The sequence below is a fragment of the Martes martes genome (assembly GCF_963455335.1).
Source record: "Martes martes genome assembly, chromosome: 13".
NCBI classification, from domain to species: domain Eukaryota; kingdom Metazoa; phylum Chordata; class Mammalia; order Carnivora; family Mustelidae; genus Martes; species Martes martes.
Window position 1 is genome coordinate 59,965,603 of NC_137901.1, and position 19,480 is coordinate 59,985,082.

The 19,480-nt window shown below is 44.4% G+C and overlaps 1 protein-coding gene across 2 annotated transcripts in view; it reads left to right on the forward strand.

Annotated features, from left to right (window-relative positions):
* Positions 1 to 19,480, forward strand: part of GNAL (G protein subunit alpha L) — a gene marked incomplete at both ends in the record, with an annotated part of 135,911 nt that overhangs the window by 43,158 nt on the left and 73,273 nt on the right. The gene's annotated exons all lie outside the window — the stretch shown is intronic.

Consider the following 19,480-nt stretch of genomic DNA (forward strand, 5'->3'; position numbering starts at 1 on the left):
GGATCCCAAGACTCTGGGATCATGACCTGAGCCAAGGGCAGAGGTGTAACTGACTGAGCCAGTCAGGCGCCCCTTGCTAGGTTTTTTTTAAAGGGGAAGATGAAAAATAAAACTCTGTGAGAAATGTGACAGCAGTCTGACATGTTGATCAGGGATCTGTCATTACCGCCTGGCATTTCCTACGTTGACGTTTTATCAGAACTGTGTGTCAGCATCCGCCCAGAGAGGGGAGAAGGACACTGTCCCCTCCTCCTGGGTAAAAGGACGGGGGGGGGGGGTTGGTTAAGGAATAGGCTGGCACCCCGCAGGCACAGGGAAAAGGCCCAGGGAGTCTGGCTGCCCCCCATGGGTCTTAGATCCGTCACTCTCTAAAGACACAACCCGAAGCGAGTGGCCTGCTACTGGGTGAGAACGGTGTGGGAGCCAGGCTCCCCAGAGAGGCTCTTAGAGGGGTGTGCACGCCCACAGAAAGGCTGGGAACTGAACCGTCCAACGCTGAGGCGCCCTCAGTGGCTCCCACCTGTGTGCTTGTCCTGTGTCCTCTGGGGAAGGCACGCAGAATTCTAGAACATCACATCATCCAGGTTAAGTGGTCTAGTGTTTTTTAACCAACTGAACTCTCTCATCCCCGCCCCCCCTGCACCACCATCCTGAAAGGCTTTGAAGCCCACAATCTATATCAGGAGCAGTTTTTCCCTCCGGAGCCCAAGCTGCCATGTCCACCTGGGTCCCCAGCATTTGCCCCTGAGCCTCATCAGAGCCCTCTGGACTCCCCAGCACTGTTGGAAAACAACAGGCCACTTGTGTGAGCTCCCAGGGAACAAGCGTCTTCTCTCTGGGCTGTCCGCCTGTCCTCTCCCCGCACCACTCACACCACTCACACTGAAAACCATCCCTGAGTGCTTGTTAGAATGTAACAGAATCCTCTGTCCACTTCTCTAGGGAGCTGCGGGTGTAACAAGTCAGGGGCCCGGCCCCCTGGGACATCACACTGCGTTACAGAAAGGAAGATTCCCCTCCATACAGTAAACCAGCACTTTCACCCAAGATGGCACTCAGATCCACCTCCCAAGCATGCACTCTTTCGAGGGAGTGAGGTTTAGCTTGTGTTTTAAAAGAGAAAGGGAGCTAGAAAGTGTAAAATATGGGAGCTACTCCTGTGGGTAGTGAACTCTTAGAGATTCGTATATGTGGCATCCGAGAGAAAAGTCATCGTGGGTCGGTTCAGATGTCATGAGTAAACCGGGATGACTCCACAGGGGCGCCCTGGGGCTGTGCTCTGAGCACACTGTTCTCCCACCTCAGCTGCCCCTGGAGCGATAAACCACCCAGAGCGGGAGGGGACTGCCCTGAACCAGAGCCCAAGGGGAGACCAGCCTCACGGGGCTCAGGCTGCCTCTGTGCTTTTAAGTGCCAAGGCAGGATCTAGAAAGAATGTCCGCCTGGGGCAGGAATGCTCCAGAGACACCTGCCCAGGACCTCTGAGTCTGCGGACTGGACAGTGTCCCTGTCTCGAGGAAATATACTGGAGCCAGATCACCTGGGCTCAGATTCTGACCTTCCTGCCACTGTGTGACCTTGAGCAAATCACCTCCTTGCTGTCTGCCTTTTCTCAACGGTGAAATGGGGGTAGATGATCACAATCCCGACTGCGTGACATTGTTAGGAGGCTGGAAGCCGTGATGGCGCGTGGGAGGGGCACCTTCAGGATCCGCATTACTGCTGTGTGGAAGGGCAGGGGCTCTGGAATGGACTGGGTGCCGCCATGCCTGGCCGGTGCTCTTCATCACCATCCATTGTCCCAAGCCCTGGTGGCCTCAGATCCACTCCCAACTGCCCACACACTGTCCACTCCTCTCTGGGTCCGAGGAGGGGAGACAACTGAACCCTCTGGCTATTCCCCCACCAGCCAGCCCCACGCTGCAGCCCTGCCTTGAGCCAGCACCTATAAACCATGTCCTCGGTCCATACCAAGAGCTGATGTCCCCAACACCTCAAAACGTACCTGGGAGGAGGTGACCGTAATTACCCCCAGAAAGCCATCAAGCCATGGGCTGGCCCTGACTGCTCAGGAACTCTGGCCTGCAGGCCTCCTCACAGCACCGACATCAGGGTGGGAGGTCTCCCAGGCAGTGTCCCACCTGGCCTCTGTCACCTGAAGCTGCACCCCCCTCCCCCCCCCCCCGGGTCTCAGCCTTCTTCCTCCTCCTTCTCTTACTTCCAGTCAGATTCTCCGTAAGTGGCATTGGCAGTCTTCCTCCTTTCCCACCGGCTCCACCCATCTTTGTCCTCCCCTTCCGCTCTGTGCCTTGCCTAGCGACAGGTTCTCTGAGGCCACCTGAAACTGCCCTAGATTTGCCAGATCTCTGTCAGACTTTTCACCTTTCTCCCTGGGGCTACAGTCTGTGCCCAGTTTTGCCACAAGCTCCAGCAAACTTCTGGCTCATTCTTGTAACCCAGTACTCACCTCAACATAGGCTTTCTAGTAATAGAAAGATGAGCTGTATCCTGAAACACCCCCTCCCCCCACAAGGGGAGTTAATACTGAAATGCATCGAATGTCAAGAACAGGTGTCTCCTCAGGAAGGTTATCAGCATTTGACTTTCTAAATAAAATATTTAAAATGCCCTAGGTATGTTCTCTAGTTTTTTTTTTTTTTAATCCTAGGAAAAGTTTGTGGTTTTGTTTTGGTTTTTGGTTTTTTTTTTTGTTTATTTTAATAAACAACAACCATTCTTTTTTTAATTTGTAGAGCTGGGTTTTTGTTTTGTTTTGTTTTGTTTTTTCCTTTTCTGAAGCTTGTTGAAAGTGGTGAGTGCCTGTGTCTTGGAGCAAGGCCACCATACTGATTCTACAGGGCATTGTCAAAGTCATATTTTAAAAACAGCGCTGTTGAAAATAAACTGTTGGTGAGGTCTTAGAGACCGCCTAGTCTGAGAGCTCCCACTAAGGAAGCGGCAGCAACAGAGAGAAAGAACTTGCCAGGGAGGCAAGAAGTTTGATTTCCTGCTGTGCGTGGAGCGCTGTGGTAGTTGGCGAAGATGGAATATGGCTTCCCTGGCTATTTCCTTCCAGTGAGAGCCTTTTGTAACAGAGTAGTCCGAACAGCAGTCTTCAGTGGGATAACATTGATGATCCCCAAGACTTTTTCTGCCAAAACTGAGTGTGAAGGTGCTGCTGAGGGGGAGGAGTGAGATGAACAAGAGGTTACCTCAGCTCTTCTTTCTTCTTCAGTATTTAGTCAGTGAACTTAAGTGTCTGTGGATACCAAGATCCTCAAAGAGCTCATCATCTAGAAGGAATACAGACTTACAAACAAGGTTGATGGTATTGTATAATGCTACAATAGAGGTGTTTGTGGGGAGCTATTGGAGGTATGTGGGGGGCCCCACCTGACCAGCTTCATGCTGAACTGAGGCCGGAGGATTTGGGCCTCCTCCTCAAGGCTATGGAGAATCATCCAGTGATTCTAGTCAGGGACTGACAAAAGGTAGGTTCTCTTTGGAAAGACCACTCCTGAACTCATGAAGAGGCCACTGTGGCATGTCTGCTCCTGGCATGGCGCTCTGAGCGTTCATCTATCTTTGGGCAAAGGACATCTCCTCCATCAGAAACCTGCTTCCGAGCCTTACGTTGCTTATGTCAAAAGACAAGGAGGGATGGAACCCCCATACCTCATTCTGCACATCTGGAATACTAATGAAAGGAATTGCTGTTAATTTAATAAAATAGTCCCATTGGATCCGTCCACTACACTAGAGCTTCAAAGGGGATGTTTTTCTAAAATTCCATTTTTTGTTCTTTGAAACATTGTCATAAAGGTTTTCCTAACAAATAATAACTTTTTATTTTGAGACGATTTTAAACGTACCCCAAAATGCAAAAGTAGTACAGAGAACTCGAAGACATTCATCAGACAGATTCAGTAATAGCTAGTTGGCCGTATTTGCTTCCCCACTCTATGCACAGGAACACACATTTTCACCAACCATTTCAGAGTTGACTGCAGACCGTGTGCTCCTTTCCCTTTAAATACTGCACTGTGGATTTCCTATGAACAAGGACATGCATGTTTATAACCACAGTACGGTTATCAAAATGAAGAGATTTAACATGGATACGCTCTTGTTTTGTAACCTACAAATGTTGTTCAGATTTGACCAATCGTCCCAATAATAATACAGTGAAGTTATAGTAATAATAATGATAGTGATGACTCTGGTCAATAACCCAATCCAGCATCAAGCACAAATTCAATTTCCATTTCTCCTTCTTATGTAGCAGTTCCTCGGCCCTCCTTTCTGGCATGACATTGACCGGACATTAATTTTCTGGAGTGCCCTCACTGTGGCTCATCTGATGTGTCCTGACCAGAGGCGATTAGGGCTTTGGCAGCAAAAGCACAGGAGTGACCCTGTGTCCTTCCTAGTGCCTCACGGACATGAACAATGAATCTCTTACTGAAGGTGGGGTCTGTTGCCCTCTTCCCCCCTCTGTAATTCTGAAGTTTGTTCTAAGAATGTTTTTTGGGGATTATATAAATATCCTGTTCTTTTTTTTTTTTTTAAAGATTTTATTTATTTATTTGACAGACAGAGATCACAAGTAGGCAGAGAGGCAGGCGGGGAGGAGGAGCTGGGAAGCAGGCTCCCTGCTGAGCAGAGAGCCCGATGCGGGGCTCGATCCCAGGACCTTGGGATCATGACCTGAGCCGAAGGCAGAGGCTTTAACCCACTGAGCCACCCAGGCGCCCCTAAATATCCTGTTCTTATCAAAACATTCACACTCTCTAATTTTAGCAGACTAATAAATTTTTTGTGCAATACATACTGAAGGGGTAAGCTGGAAGCAAGTTTTTTGGCTATTTCTAAATAGAGCAGTGAAAACCAAATACAATGTAGGACATGACGCTGCCTTTCACATAATAAAATAGCACATCACTCCGTGTTCTTAATAATATAAGCGTGTGGAACGACCTCTGACCTAGACCAACCCACCAAGAAATCCGGGCTGGAGACACAAGGCAAGTCTTCCCTACAGTGTTTTTCCTGACAAAAGACACATTTTCAGGGTCCCAAAGTAAGGCAACGGGTTTTGTTTTGTTTTGTTTTTAATTCCTGATACATTTTAAGGGTCACAAAGTGAGACACTGTATTTTTTTTTTTAATTCCTGAAGTAAGATGTCATCGAAACTTAAAATCCCTTGAACGTGTGAGGTTTTTGTTGTCAAGGCTCACCTCAAATTTTGATATATTGGGAGTTTGTCCCTCGGCTTACCAAAGCAGAAGTTCACTTCAAAGGACACTTGATCTTTTCAGAAGAATATGACATTAAAAATACCTTAGCGTTTAAGCCTGTTGTCCTTATCGTTCCTCGTTTTATGTAACTGTGAGAGAAAATGTCTTGAACTTTGCAGTTCTCTCTCAGAAAATGGTGGAAGGTGCAGACAAGTAAGCTGTTCTTTCGACATGAAGCTTTGAATGAGTTGACACATGTGATTTGTGAGAAAGGTATACTGAGGTTTTAAGAAGCAGAATAATGAATTTACTCCTGAAAAGATTCCTCTAAAACACTGACTTTTAAATTTTTTTCGTTTTGCATGAGAACATCATCCAGAATGTGTGGGGTTTTTTCCCTCACCTCTTAAAATAATCCTGTACATTTTTTTTAAAATTCTGCCCTTATTATAGCACTGGGATTAAATTAAATCGACTTCATGCATAAAATTTTCACTACACAAAGCAGTTTCATTTTTTAAGTTGTATTTGTGGTTTTTTTGAATAGGAAGCATTTGTACACGGCACAAAATCCAAAAGATGTAAAGATGAGTGAAAAGTCTCTCTCATAGTCTTGCCCTCAGACACCGAATCTCACACCCAGAGACAACCTATGTGGCATAAAATTGACTTAGGGCCCTCAGAGAGCAATCCTCTCAACGTGTTTTTATCTCACAGGGAGTAGTCAGTTATAAAACACAATTGCAGTCAATCTTATTGGTACGGAGAAAAGATCTAGCCTGAATCACCAAGTAAATGTTTTTGAAATAAAACTTAATATTAAAGATTTAACTTTTAAGTTGTAAGGTAACTGTCTTACTGCTTAGGCAAAATGCCAGAGTACTTGATTATGAAAATATAGAAAGATTGTGTTAGGCATCCATTAAATATCCACCTTTTAAAGGATAGAAGCCACAGTCTTCATGCCTCTGAGGGGAACCTTACAGTATACAATTAACCCCAGCAGAACACCTGGAGGGCATTTGACCTTCGGGGTCTGCATGGCTAATAACCTGTCAGAGCAGCTGGGGGCCCTTTGGGGCTATTTCTCTGGCCACGTAGGGTTGGACCGCATGCCTTTCTCACATGAGTTTCCCATTCATTCCTTACCCATCCTGTAGTGCTCCTTCTTGGCTTTAGGGCATTCGGTCCCTCCCATGCTTCCCAGCCCTTGAAATCTCTGCACAAGGAAAAATCCCTGGTCTCCTCCCATGTGATGTGCTTATGTCCATCTGTACGTCATACATTGTCCCTCCTGCCCCCCCCATTCTTGCTTTACCACCTGCAAAACCCGCCTGATGTTTTCTTCTTACTCTGCCTGAACAACCCAGATTCCCAGAACAGTCTGGATGCTGTCTCTCTGTCCTTATCTAAGTATTGACTTGCCAAAGGTCCGTTTCGAACTCTTAGTAAATCCTCAGTTAATGCCTAGTGGTTAAAATAACTAAAGAAAGGCCTTATTTGCTCCATTTAAATTCCTCCAATTAACAAGGCTTAAACTCGCTCCAAAAGCAGATTTTGTGTCGTGATTTCAAATGTTTACCTGTCCTTTTTACTTAAAGTTCGGGTCATGGTCATGTTGTGTTTGGCCACTAAACATACCTTTATTGGGCATTGAATCCATCCCCTCCTGGCTTGCTGTGACATTTGCCACCAAGTTGTGCTCAAAAAATGTGTACCAAAAAAATCCCCAAAATGTAACTGCCATGTGCTCAACACTGTACTTAGGACTGTGAGTTGCACAAAGTTATACCAAGACTTCTAGCTTCAGGAACCCAAGGACCCAGTGAAAAAACAAAATGCACAAACAGCAAAATCTCCAGTATGTGTTGTAGAATGAATGTAGAATGAATGAACCACCCAGTGTCATGTGATGTCATGCTACCTCACATGGGATAGACTAGAGGCTATGTAGTCACTCAGGATGACAGGGCTCAGACCAAAGGCTTCAAGGTCACACTGATGTGGTGGGGCTGCTGGGAGAGTTGTGTTTTCACCAGGAAAGCAGGAAGAGCCAAGGACAGTGGTGGGAAAAAACAGCTTAGCTCAAGTCAAGCTGAGTGTTGAAAGGAGATGGAGGGTTAGGGAGTTGGGACGCAGGCTGCCACCCCAGCTAGAACACTTTTTATTCATTATATTAAAAAAAAAACATGACACACTGTGTATTTGGAGCATGGCTGCTGGGGTACTGAACAAGAGAGCACAGACAGGAGGGGATCATGACAATCCACAGACTCACACGTGCACTCATCTGGTCAGGAAGCACATCCCCATCCCAAAATCAAGATACATTTGCCAGAGTAGCTGCTTCCCTGTCCTTCAGGACTCGGGAGCTGTGAACTTGGCTGAACCCAGGGTGCACCCCTGGTCTATCGGCCCTGTTCCATGGTGTTTGGAAAAACAGAGACTGTCATCCTTTAGCTTAAGAAGTGAAGTCACAGTTGTGGCAGTCAACTTATGACACACGCACATAATTACTGAGTCTTTAAAGACATGTCAGTAGTAAAAACTGTGTTCAGGCTCATTCTACAAAGCACATAAATACAGGAAAAGAAAAGATAAATAAATATGCTGGTTGGTTCACTCATTTCCATTGGAACTTGCTCATCCCAGACTGAGGTGAAATGAACCTTACTGAAATTTTGTTTATCCTACGTATTTATCCACGTACACATCTAAAACACACACACACACACACACACACACACACACACACACACTCACATACAAAGGCTGAATCCCGCACAAAGTATTATGTAAGTTATGAACCATGTTTAAGCGTATTACACTTAGTTCAATGATTGTGCTTCAAAAATACCTAAAAAGAATGAAAGATGCTACACAGCAAAAACTACTTTTACGGTTATCTCTGGAAAAGGAAAACAGGCATTTTTCTCTTTATTTTTCTTCCCCTGCTTCCATCCATCCACCAGATAAGAGAGTGATGTTTAGTTTCAACAATGACTTTTACCATCCCCTGATTCTCTATTGGATTCTAGAACTATCTATGCAATCTCAGTCAAATGAGTATTTGTAGAAAAACAAGAATTGCTCCTTGCGTTTTCATTTTTATCAAAAATAATATTAGCAGTTTTATGAAGTTGTTATCAGGTTTCATTTATTTTTATCCCCAACAGTGTGTTTGTTACTGTAAAGAATACCTTTGGTGAGAACATGATTGATTTGAGAAATTACTGGGGGGAAGCCTAACCCCTCTTTCTCAAGCTTCCTCTTCTTACCCAGTATCCTAAATTTTGACATTATCTAAATGTCCTATTGTTTTGCATTTTAAATGATGACCTCTCATTTCAAAGTACTAGGTCTTACATTTCTGTAGTTTTTTTTAAAAAAATAGTTCTTTAACTGTTATATTTGTATTTATTTTTATTAAACTATGTAATTGCTTACCCGAGAAATGAAAATGACTCAACTGGCATCTGCATCGACTTGAATGAATTAAGCCAATAAAGATTATCATCAGTGTTCCCTATTTTTACTGTTACAAAGTTACCATTAATTAGTATGTCATATCATCACGTGAATTTCTCTAATTTACTAGAAGATAGTATCTTACAAATTAACCATTATCAGTTTTATCTGCATAGCATTCAATTCCATTCAGTTCTTCAAGAATGATGAAGGATTCAGGAGCTTGGGAGTACCGAGGTGAATTTTTATGTACCCAGAAGGAGTGATAGGGTGCACAGGGTTTGAATAAATAACCAGGACACGTTGAGATGTGTTGTCCACGCAGAAGAAAGTGGGATTCACCTGTGAGGGAGCAGTTGGTGGCCCTGTCCTGGGCAAGTGATGCTTGGACCAAACTTTGAAGAATGAATGAGTTTGGCAGGTAGACCGGAGATGGAGGGCAGTGTGACCAGAGTAGCACCACATACAAAGTGTGACACATCCGAGGAGTCCTTCTCACAACTAGAATTTAGAGTGCTCGCTTCGGCAGCACATATACAACTAGAATTTAGAAATAGAGTCTAGCCCTGCAGAAGTATCATGGTGAGACATTCTTAGAGTCGTGGCTGTCTTGAAGTGAATTGTTATGTAATTCAGCTGGAGACTTTTATACTTTCTCTAGCGTAAAATGTTATAGTATGAATGCTGTGGTAGAAATAAATAAAATCAGCTCTACAGATCATACAAAAGAATTACAAAAAAAATTTAGAAAATGTATGAGCTTCGATAGAAGGATTGCTTTAAATGGTCCAAGTCGATTTCTCTGAGGATAAAATTGCAACTGCTTTGTCTTTAAGCCAAATGACTACTTGTGCTTCTCTGGTGGTTTTCATGACCTAGAAATTTGGGAGACTCAATCTTCGCAAGGTTCTACTTCAAGTCCTTGCTCTGGCCTCAGCACTACTCTTACCCCAGTTGGTCATGGCTCATATGCAGTTGACTTCTTCCCCTCATTTGACCACACCTCCTCTCTATTCTCCTTGATGGCTTCTCCTTGATTCATAGCACTTCACTAGTCCAGTCTAGACTTAAGTGTGGACTTACTTTATAGATGAGCAAGATGTGACAGCAGAACTTTAAGAGACTTGTCTGGAGTCATCCAGATGTGTTGACCCAAGGGTCAAGTCAGGACTAGAACACAGAGTCTCCTAATCCTCGTTCAGTTCTCTTCACATTGTTTCCATTCTCATCTCATTGTTTTCATTTTCATCTCTTTCAGCTCTCTTCTTGTCGTTTTCATCAAATTTGTATAGCAGACTTTTACTCTCTATTAAATGAATAATAAGAAATTGCCAGTGGGACTACCTCAAACTAAAAAGGTTTTACTTAGCAAAGGAAACCATCAACAAAACACAACACTTCAATAAAACGAAAAGGCAGCTGACCTCAGGGAAGAAGAGATTTGCAACTGATACAACCAGTAAGGGGTTAATATCCCAAAATATATAAAGAATTCATATAACTCAACCCAGAAAAAACTTAATTAAAAAATAGAAGAAAGGGGCACCTGGGTGGCTCAGTGGGTTAAAGCCTCTGCCTTCGGCTCAGGTCATGATCCCAGGGTCCTGGGATCGAGCCCCATATCGGGCTCTCTGCTCAGCAGGAAGCCTGCTTCCTCCTCTCTCTCTGCCTGCCTCTCTGCCTGCTTGTGCTCTCTGTCTGTCAAATAAATAAATAAAATCTTTAAAAAAAAAAAAATAGAAGAAAGATTTGAATAGACCATTTCTCCAAAAACATATAGATGGCCAAAGACACAGGAAAAGATGCTGAACACCACTCATCATCAGGGAAATACAAATCAAACCCCCAAAGACATCTCACCTCACACCTGTCAGAATGTTGTTTTTTTTTTTAAGATTTTATTTATTTGTCAGAGAGAGTGAGCACAGGCAGACAGAGAGGCAGGCAGAGGCAGAGGGAGAAGCAGGCTCCCTGCTGAGCAAGGAGCCTGATGTGGGACTCGATCCCAGGACTCTGGGATCATGACCTGAGCTGAAGGCAGCTGCTTAACCAACTGAGCCACCCAGGCATCCCTGTCAGAATGGTTCTTATCAAGAAGATGAGAACTAACAATTGTTGGCGAGGATGTGGATTAAAGGGAGCTCTCATACACTGTTGGTGGAAATGCAAATTGGTGTGGCCACTGTGGAAAACAGTGTGGAGATTCCTCAAAGGCTTAAAAGTAGAGCTACCATGTTGATGTAGCAATGCCACTTCTGGGTATTTATCCAAAGAAAACAAAAACACCAATTCAAAAAAACACACACATTGCTATGTTTATTGCAGCGTTATTTACAGTAGTGAAGATATGGGAGCAACTTAACCATCCAGCCATAGGTAATGGATCTACAATGGAATATTACTCAGCCCTGAAGAAGAATGAGAGCTTGTCAATTGTGACAAACATAGAGGGACCTAGAGGGCTCCGTGCTAATTGAAATAAATCAGATAGAGAAAGATAAATACCATGTAATTTCCTTATATGCGGAATCTCTGAAACAAAACAAACAAAACAGCAACAGAGTCATACATAACAAAGAACAATCTGGTGGTTGCCCCAGGAAACAGGAGGGAGCTGGGGGGAGGGTCGAAATTGGGGAAGGGAATTCAAAGGTACAATGTACAGATTACAAAAAGAGAAAGTACCCATCTATCGCCGTTTTTGACCTACAGTTGACAGTTTCATGTGGTTTAACCTTACAGTTGGGTTCCGACCAGCTGTCTTCAGTCCCTCCCTTCCCCTGCTCCCCAGAGATGGCCTTGCGTATGTATAGCAGGTCATCAATGAAGGCCACCATCGCTGGCCAGGCTGCAGCGGGCAAAGCTCTTCCCTTCTTGTTCCAGAAGTCTCCCTCTCCTCTGCCTTTCTGTTTCACTCTGGTCAGTGCCATCTACGGGGTCCCCCCTTCTCATCATCCTCTCTCCTCTGAGGTGTTTCTTTTCACATCCTTAGTCTCCTCATACGTTTGGGCAGAAGCCTTCCAAGGAGCCATTTCCTGTGGAAGGTGAGAGGTGGCAAATCCTCCTGTTCGCTGGCTCCTCAGGGTCCCCTTGTCTGCATGCCCCACGTCCCACGTCCCATGCCCTGATCCATTTAATTCGAGCTGCTTCAGTGCTGTTGGGTCAGAGTTACACGTTCTTGGTGGCCAAGGACATGACAGGTTTGCTTGTTTCCAGTCGTAACGAGAACGTCAAGCCATTGGCGTAAAGGATTTGGTGTGTAGTTACCCTGAGAGAGTCTCAGGGTATGTTGGAGGTGGGAGGTAAACAGGAAGGTGCTCTGTGTAACTAGTCTCTGAACTAGTTCCCTTAGTCGGTTTGGTATCCTTTCTTCAGACCCTCATTTGAAAAGAAAGGAAGCAAAATAGTGCCAGAAATTTAATAATAATAGCTTTACATATATAGTTGTATCAAGACAGTAGTATCTGAGTCATTTCGGTGGCTAGAGGAAAGGTTCCTTAACGTTATGGAGCTTCTTGTCTTATTTCTGCCATCTACTCTATAACCTTGGGTGAGCTGAAGGACATCTGTGCTCAGTTTTTTCATCTGTAAAATGGGGATAATAATACCAATAATAATAATAATAATAATGCTTACCTTGTGATGGAAATTAAATGCTCTAACGCATCTCAGTGCTTGGCACTGTTCCTAGCACCCTGGGACTATCCAGTAAATGTTAGCTACTACCTAATCGCCTTCCTTATGACATTTAAAAATGTACTTACACTGCCTTTGTGGGTGTTGCCATGTGCTAGAGCTTTGGAAACTTTCCTTAAGGGATTTTGCTGTCAGACATGTGTGTGCCAGAAACATGCAGAGTACCGCTGCTCACGGGGGGAGTGGTGAGGACCCCCCCTCTCCAGAAGACAGTGTAGTGCTCAGGATCCTTGCTGAAGGCACTTGGGAGCAGGGAGAAGGGAGCAGCCATCGACATGGGAGGCTCGCACTGTCCACACTAGCCGGCACTTCTGGGAGTGGCTCCAGAGCGAGTCTGGCTCGGGACACAGGCTCAGACTGTCGTATTTGCAGGGGACTCTCTGCGGAAGCTTTTCAAGGGTTGGGCTTGCGTGGGAAGAGCTAAAAATACTCTATTCTGCAGAGAATGTGTTCACCTGGAGTAAATTCTATAGCTTCGATAAAAAATATAAAGAAAAAACCAAATTGGGATTGTAAAATGTATTCACAAATCGTGAAATATCACCAACATTTTTTTTTTACCTCTCGGTTTTCATCTGGGTTTTGTTTTAGAATTTGTTTGTTTGTTTGTTTGTTTTTGGTTGGGTTTTTTTGGTTTGGTTTGGGTTTGGGTTTTTTTGTTGTTGGGGGGGTGTTGTTTTTCGGTGAAGTTGGTAAATTGAGTTGATAGCCATGAAAATAGTGAGTGATGCTCAGACACGGCTCTTCAGGGCAAGGGCTGCCCGGGCAGGGTATGTCCAGCAGGGCTCTGTGGTGGGCACCCTTGCCATCCGTCCTTTCACATGGGAGGAAACACAAGCACAGAGAAGCAGTTGACATGCTCAGGGTCATGGGGCTGGCAAGCACGTGGTTTAGGACTGGAGGCCGGGTGCTTGGACTTCCAGAACATGTTCTGTCACTTCCTGGGCTCAGGGACCAGTGGTCAATGCCATGCACAGAGTCAGCCTGATTCCAGCAGCGGGGTATGACCTGGACAGGTCACTTACTGTCATCATTTTGATCTTTGTTTTCCGAGGTCAGATCAGTGGAACTTTCTGGTTTATATGTGCGTCTCAGATAAGAAGGAATCAGTCCCTGAGTGCAGTCCTGTATCTGACTACGTGATCACCTACCTGAGGGCGGGCGGGGTTCGCCCGGCTGGGGCCATCTTTCAGGTCCTCATCGGAGAGATGACAGCTCTTCCCACGGCAGAGGCCAGGCTGCCATCTCGAGGGAGAGCTCAATGTGTAGGCGGAGAGCTCCCGCTGAACCTGCCCTCAACTGTGACTTCTTTCCAATTCCTGATCATTGAAGACACACCTAATGCCTTGAAGGGATTGCTCTGTATCATGTCCCAAGTCGGAGGGCGGGATGAATAACCAGTTGTTGATGCTCACTATGCAAGGGTGAAGAAAGTGGCCAGGCTAGTTTTGTTCCAAGTCCCTATGGCTTATCCAACCTCCCATGAGCTCTCATTTATGAAAATATCTTAAAATATCTTTAAGCCATTGGTTTGGGTATCACTGGATTCTGAGCTCTGCAGCATGTACCGTTCTAAGGTTTTACATGGATTATCTCATTTCATACACACACGCGCATGCACACATATGCTGCCACCATTACAAACCACATGAAGTGGATGGAGAGGTTCAGGTGGATTAATTTGCCGCACATCCCTGAGCTCTGCTGAGAGAGCTGGTTCTTGCTGCTGGAGTCCACACTCCAGGCCACAATGTCAAAGGGTCTATCTATAATTGAAACAAGGAAGCCTGTATCAGATGAAAATTAAGAAGGGGCAGACAAAAGTACTATGGACAACAAGGAAAAAGACAGAAATGAGTAGAGCACTTGCATCAGAACTCAGAAGCAAATCCCCAGAGGCATTCTGTGTGGGGACAAGTTTCCTGGGGTGTCGCTTGTCTACAGTGATTGATGCTTGTGATTTATATGCTGGGTCTTTAAGAAGCAAGAAGTGAAATACCAGATTTTCAAGAAGGCAGGGATGTATGGACTAATTCAAGAAAGATTTCTGATCCCTGCCCCTATCCCTCATTGACATGGGGGAAAAAAGTTAAACCCATAAGTATCTAGAAGTCTTTGATTTGGATTGATAGGTTCTCTAGAATCTTGTTAACTGTTGGTTTACCTAGGGTTTTACTGTCATAGTTAATGCCTAGAGAGAAGAGTCTGGATAGAAGTGACTTGGAATCTCTCTACCCATTATCATAGTGTGATGCCTCAAAATAAACAGCTTCAGTATCTAGAATTGCTCCTTTTTTAGTAGAATCTGGAACATTTTGCAGTACAATTCTGAAGGATATGCATTTTTGCTGGCACTTGGCTCAAACCCATTTTTCTTGTTCTTACATTTCAGCTGTCCGTGTTGCTCTCTTGGTTTCTCCAGCTACTCTTGTTTTGACTATACAAAATGTTGTTATAGGTAACAACGCTATTTCAATCAGCTCACTAGAAAAAAAAGAATTCCATACTTTTTAGAAAAGAAGTTTTTTTAATGTCAAGAGCATGTTGAAGAGAGGGTTCAAATCTTATAAGATCCACGCTTTCTGATGTGTATAATAATGAGATAACTCCTATAATAAGATCTGAAAACTTAGAAATAGTACAGTCTTCTCTTCATCCTTTGGCTTTGTTGAAAGCCAAACATTTGGCTTTCAAAGCCAAACAAAGCCATTTGTCAAATTTCTTTACCTGTTATGCTCCCAGTCACTTGTGCATAACGGGGGGAGCACCCCAGGAATGAAACCTCAAAAATAAATAAATCATAAAAGCCAAAAGATTGTATCAGAATAAAACGCCGTTTTGCTTTTCCTCAACATTAGGAATCAGAAAGCCAAAAGCATTTTTTGCACCTTCTTTCCTTTGGTCCTCTTGTAAAAACTCAGTTTATGGCACGCATGAGTAAGTCCAGAGACGGCAGGAGTGATGTCATAGACAAGGAGCCAGAATCCAGGGAGAAGTTGGGATTTGCCCACATTCACAGCACGACTAGAAGGGACAGCCCTTCCTTCTGGGATCAGGATTCTTCCTATTCGTGTGTCAGATGACACAGAATCAGTGAGAATTTCTCTCTCGAAGGTACAATGAACCATACGGCTTAAAATCCCATTAAATTCCCTGTTACTCCAGCTGACCTACTTCAGGAGCTCTGTTTGTATGGCGCCTTCTGCGCGTGTGAAGGCTTGGGCAACAGGTACTCAGACTGATTCTACTTCATCTCCCAGTACCATGTGCTCAGAATACAGCAAACTGTCCCAAGAATGAAGGAACATAAACAGAGATACATTAACCCAAGCAATGTGTACATTTGGACGCCGCCGTTGGATGCGAAGGTTATGCTCATGACAAGCGTCTTCAGATCTTAATAAGAATGACAGGATAAGAGAATAACCTATCGTTGTTCAGCCTGTGATAGAATTAGCACTTGGGAATTTTTTTTCCTGAATGCCTTTCCTCCTGCTCTTCTTTGCACGTTGTTTAGACAAAACCCAGTAGGTCAGCTAGATGGGCGCCCACCTCTGTGGGGAAGGTTGCTGAGGATTTCAAGCTCCCCAGGAGAGCAGACACTCACCCAGCACTCACTCCTCTCTGAGGGCTGCAGACATGCATGCTCCCATAATCCTCACACACCCACCCACCCCCCAGCAGCGGGGACTCAGGGCGTCCGTCTTATAAACAAGGAGACTGCAGTGCAGAGATGAAGGCCACATGACTCGGCAGTGATGTCCAGGTCCAGAGTCTTAGCTCTGGAGTCTACACTTTTCATGCCCTCACACCGCTGCCTCTGAGTCCCCGAGTCTACACCTGCCTACCGGCTTGTCCGGCACCTGAGGTTCCTGTGACTGGCTTGCCTCCCATGCGCAACTGTGTTGCCCCTCCTGTTCGGGAAGGGACTCTGACAACCACCCATGACATAAGCACAGTGAGAAGTGACTGTTGTGGAAGGGGGAAGAGCAGCGGGCTGGCTACCTGCCTTTGGAGTTGGAAAGTGGTTTGTTTGTGTGGTTTTGACCCATTCTTGGACAGATAAACATAGTTCAATATCAGAGAAGTTAAATTCTCCAGAATATCTGAACCCTCTGTGGTTCTCTAGACAAGGTTCCTTTTGTGTCCAAATTAAGTCCCATTTAGTTCTCTTATTTTTAGTTATTTCTTCAAAAATACTCCTAACTGCACACTGACTGACCATCCCCTAGATCATTACACAAGTCTTCAGAGCCTGGAGTCAACATCCTGCAAAGAAAGTCTGTAGGAAGAGTCTTAGCTTCTTCTCCCTCAGTGAGGACAAGTGATGAAACCCTCAGAAGCATCACTCAATATCTAGGGGGTTGGTTGCATCATCTGTAAAAATGAGTGCTGAGCGAGACGATCCCCGAAAGGTCGATTCGGCTCAGAGAGCCAGTAGAATTATGACAAAGGTCTCATTTAAACAATGCAAGGGGTACCTGGATGAAAATTCATATAGAAAGTAAAAATCCCTCTTCTCAAGAACCTGTTTTTATCAGTTCCCAGCATGGATCAGGAGATACGTTGACGACAACTATTGAAAGAACTAGAAACAGGGTGTAGAGGTCATGGAGGGACCCATTCTTCCTAGCCTGGTAACCATGACATTGGTGGAGTGGAGACAAACACACTGTGGGTCAGAGAATGGACCTCATGGTGTTGCCAAAAGTTGGGCAAGAGATTACAAGCAATGGCTAGGAAGGAAGCAACTTTCTTGGTTCCCAAATCTAGACCTTTCTGATAGTTGGCCATTATACCTAAAATTTCTATTAGTAGGTCTCATCCCATAGGTTGCAAGTATACGGTGTCTGTATTATGACTCATTACTGCCCCTGACAGATATTAGTGAAATTGATTGGTGGACACTGGATGGAATAAGGCATTTGATGAAGTGCCTTGAGATGAGTGGGTAAACTCTCTTACAGAGAGGGACCAGCTGACAGGAGCTTGCGTAGCAGGGGCTCAACTTCCTATAACAACCTGAAAAGGGGAGATTACCTGGAATGACAGGGCATTCTTTCAGCTCACTCTGACCTACCTCCAGCTAGTCTGTAAATAATCAGATCTAAGAGCCACTCTCTTTCTTTTTGGAGCAAAAATGCAAGTAAATGAAAATGGAAGTATGGAAAAGACTGGATCATTCATTCCTTCAAGTAGCATTTCCTGAGCACCCCCTCGGTGAAGTCTAGGGTAACCTGCAAACTGGGATAGCCTGGAAACTGCCCTGAAGGACAGTTCAGCAACCCAACTTACACTTGCAAGGCAGCCATTTTCACTCGCATACTATTGTAGCTTTATTGCGCCCTACTGGAAAAATTCAGTCATGCCATCATGAGCAGAAAGCAAGCGGGAAAGTGTCAAGCAGAGACTTCTTTTTCCACTCACTTGAGGAATTCTGCAGCTTAGTGCACCGGTTGAGAGAGGTCTTTAACATTGTCGTTGGACTACATGCTCCATTAAAACATGGATCTTGTTGGCTCACTTAGTGCCTTTTTGCAGTGTTTGGTTGTATAGTCCTCTTTTTTCGTAGGGTCTCAGGTGGTTTGTGTTACACTTCTCTGTTGTAGCATAAAAATATCTCGGTGATAAGTTTCTATTATAAGTTTTAAAATTTCTTTGCAAGTGCTGTTACATAAAGTTACTCTATAGAGACTTGAAACCTGTCCCTGAAGTTGAGGGATTTTTGCTTAGTCACATTCCCACTCTCTTGTCCAAGGGTTTAGCCTAGCACACTGCTTTTATCCATTTGAATCCTAATACGTAAGGCCTTTCTCAGAGTGCATATCTAAAGTTTCGTATTATGCCTCTTCTACCTAAAAAAAGGATACATATCTGTCAAATTGAAGACGCGCTAACTCTAGATCTTTAAATATTTTAAGGTCTTCCCAAAACATAAATACTTACTTACAGTTATGTTTCGAGAAACTGCTTAGCTCCTTAAAATAAAAATATTTTAGCTATATGGAAGATGGGTCGTCTATCCAAACAGTTTTTCAGAATTATTCCAATCAGCCCTAGTGAAGTGTGGTATAGTAGAATGAGCCCGAGATTAAAAAGATTTAAGTCCGTTCTTGGCCAGACATGACCTCTGAGCCAACTTGCCTTTGAATTTTCCCATCTGTACCATGGGGAGAGTAATACCTAATTCACAGAGTTGCACTGGGGAATGAATTAGATCCCATGCATGAAAAAGCTTGGTAAGTTAAAGAAACACCATAAATGTAAATGATTACTATTACCATTGCCCAAATTCAAATACTAGAACCAGAAAGGGACTTGAATCATAATAAAAATTAGCAGGCAACACAAAGACTTTGATGTACATGGTCCTGACAATTCCATGCCCAACCCTGGAGAACTAAGTCTCACCAAGGTGTGAATGACTGGTACCAGACTGCTAACCCGTTCCCCATCAGGTGTCTTGGCATTTTAACCAACTCAGAGCCTGTGGCTACAGGATTGAAATTCTAGAAGTTAAATTTGAAATATCAACCAAAGCATGACTGAAACTTATGAGTGATTTTTAGGGCTGTTTCAAATGAAGACTTTGGGATGGGAAGGCAGTTTGGCTGGGACACCTGTCCCCCCCGTTCATCGCCAGGGTTGATTTCCCTGGTCAGGCTGGTGAGGTGGCGGCCTCTTCCTCCCTCACCACTCCATGTGCGTCCCTCCTGATCAAAGAGGCCGATCTTCCCCAAGAAAAGAGGACCAAGGACCGTTCTTTGGTCGAGGGTATACAAGTATACCGTATACCCTTCTCTGCTAGAACGTCCAAACGAGGTCTCAAATTAAGACTTTCAGTGTAAAGAAAATCGGTTTTGTTTTTCCATGCCATAACTGTGGTCCCTATCAATAAAGCATTCCCCGATTTATACATAAAAAACTGGACTTAGAAACACCCGTTGAACTACAGCTGTGAATGATTCAAGGTTCCTTTGTGCCACCCAAGCTAGAGAACCCATCCTGGGACTGAGAGTGCCTATTGTACACCTCTTAAAAATGTAGAATTTCTGAGGTTGCCATGTATCTTATAATA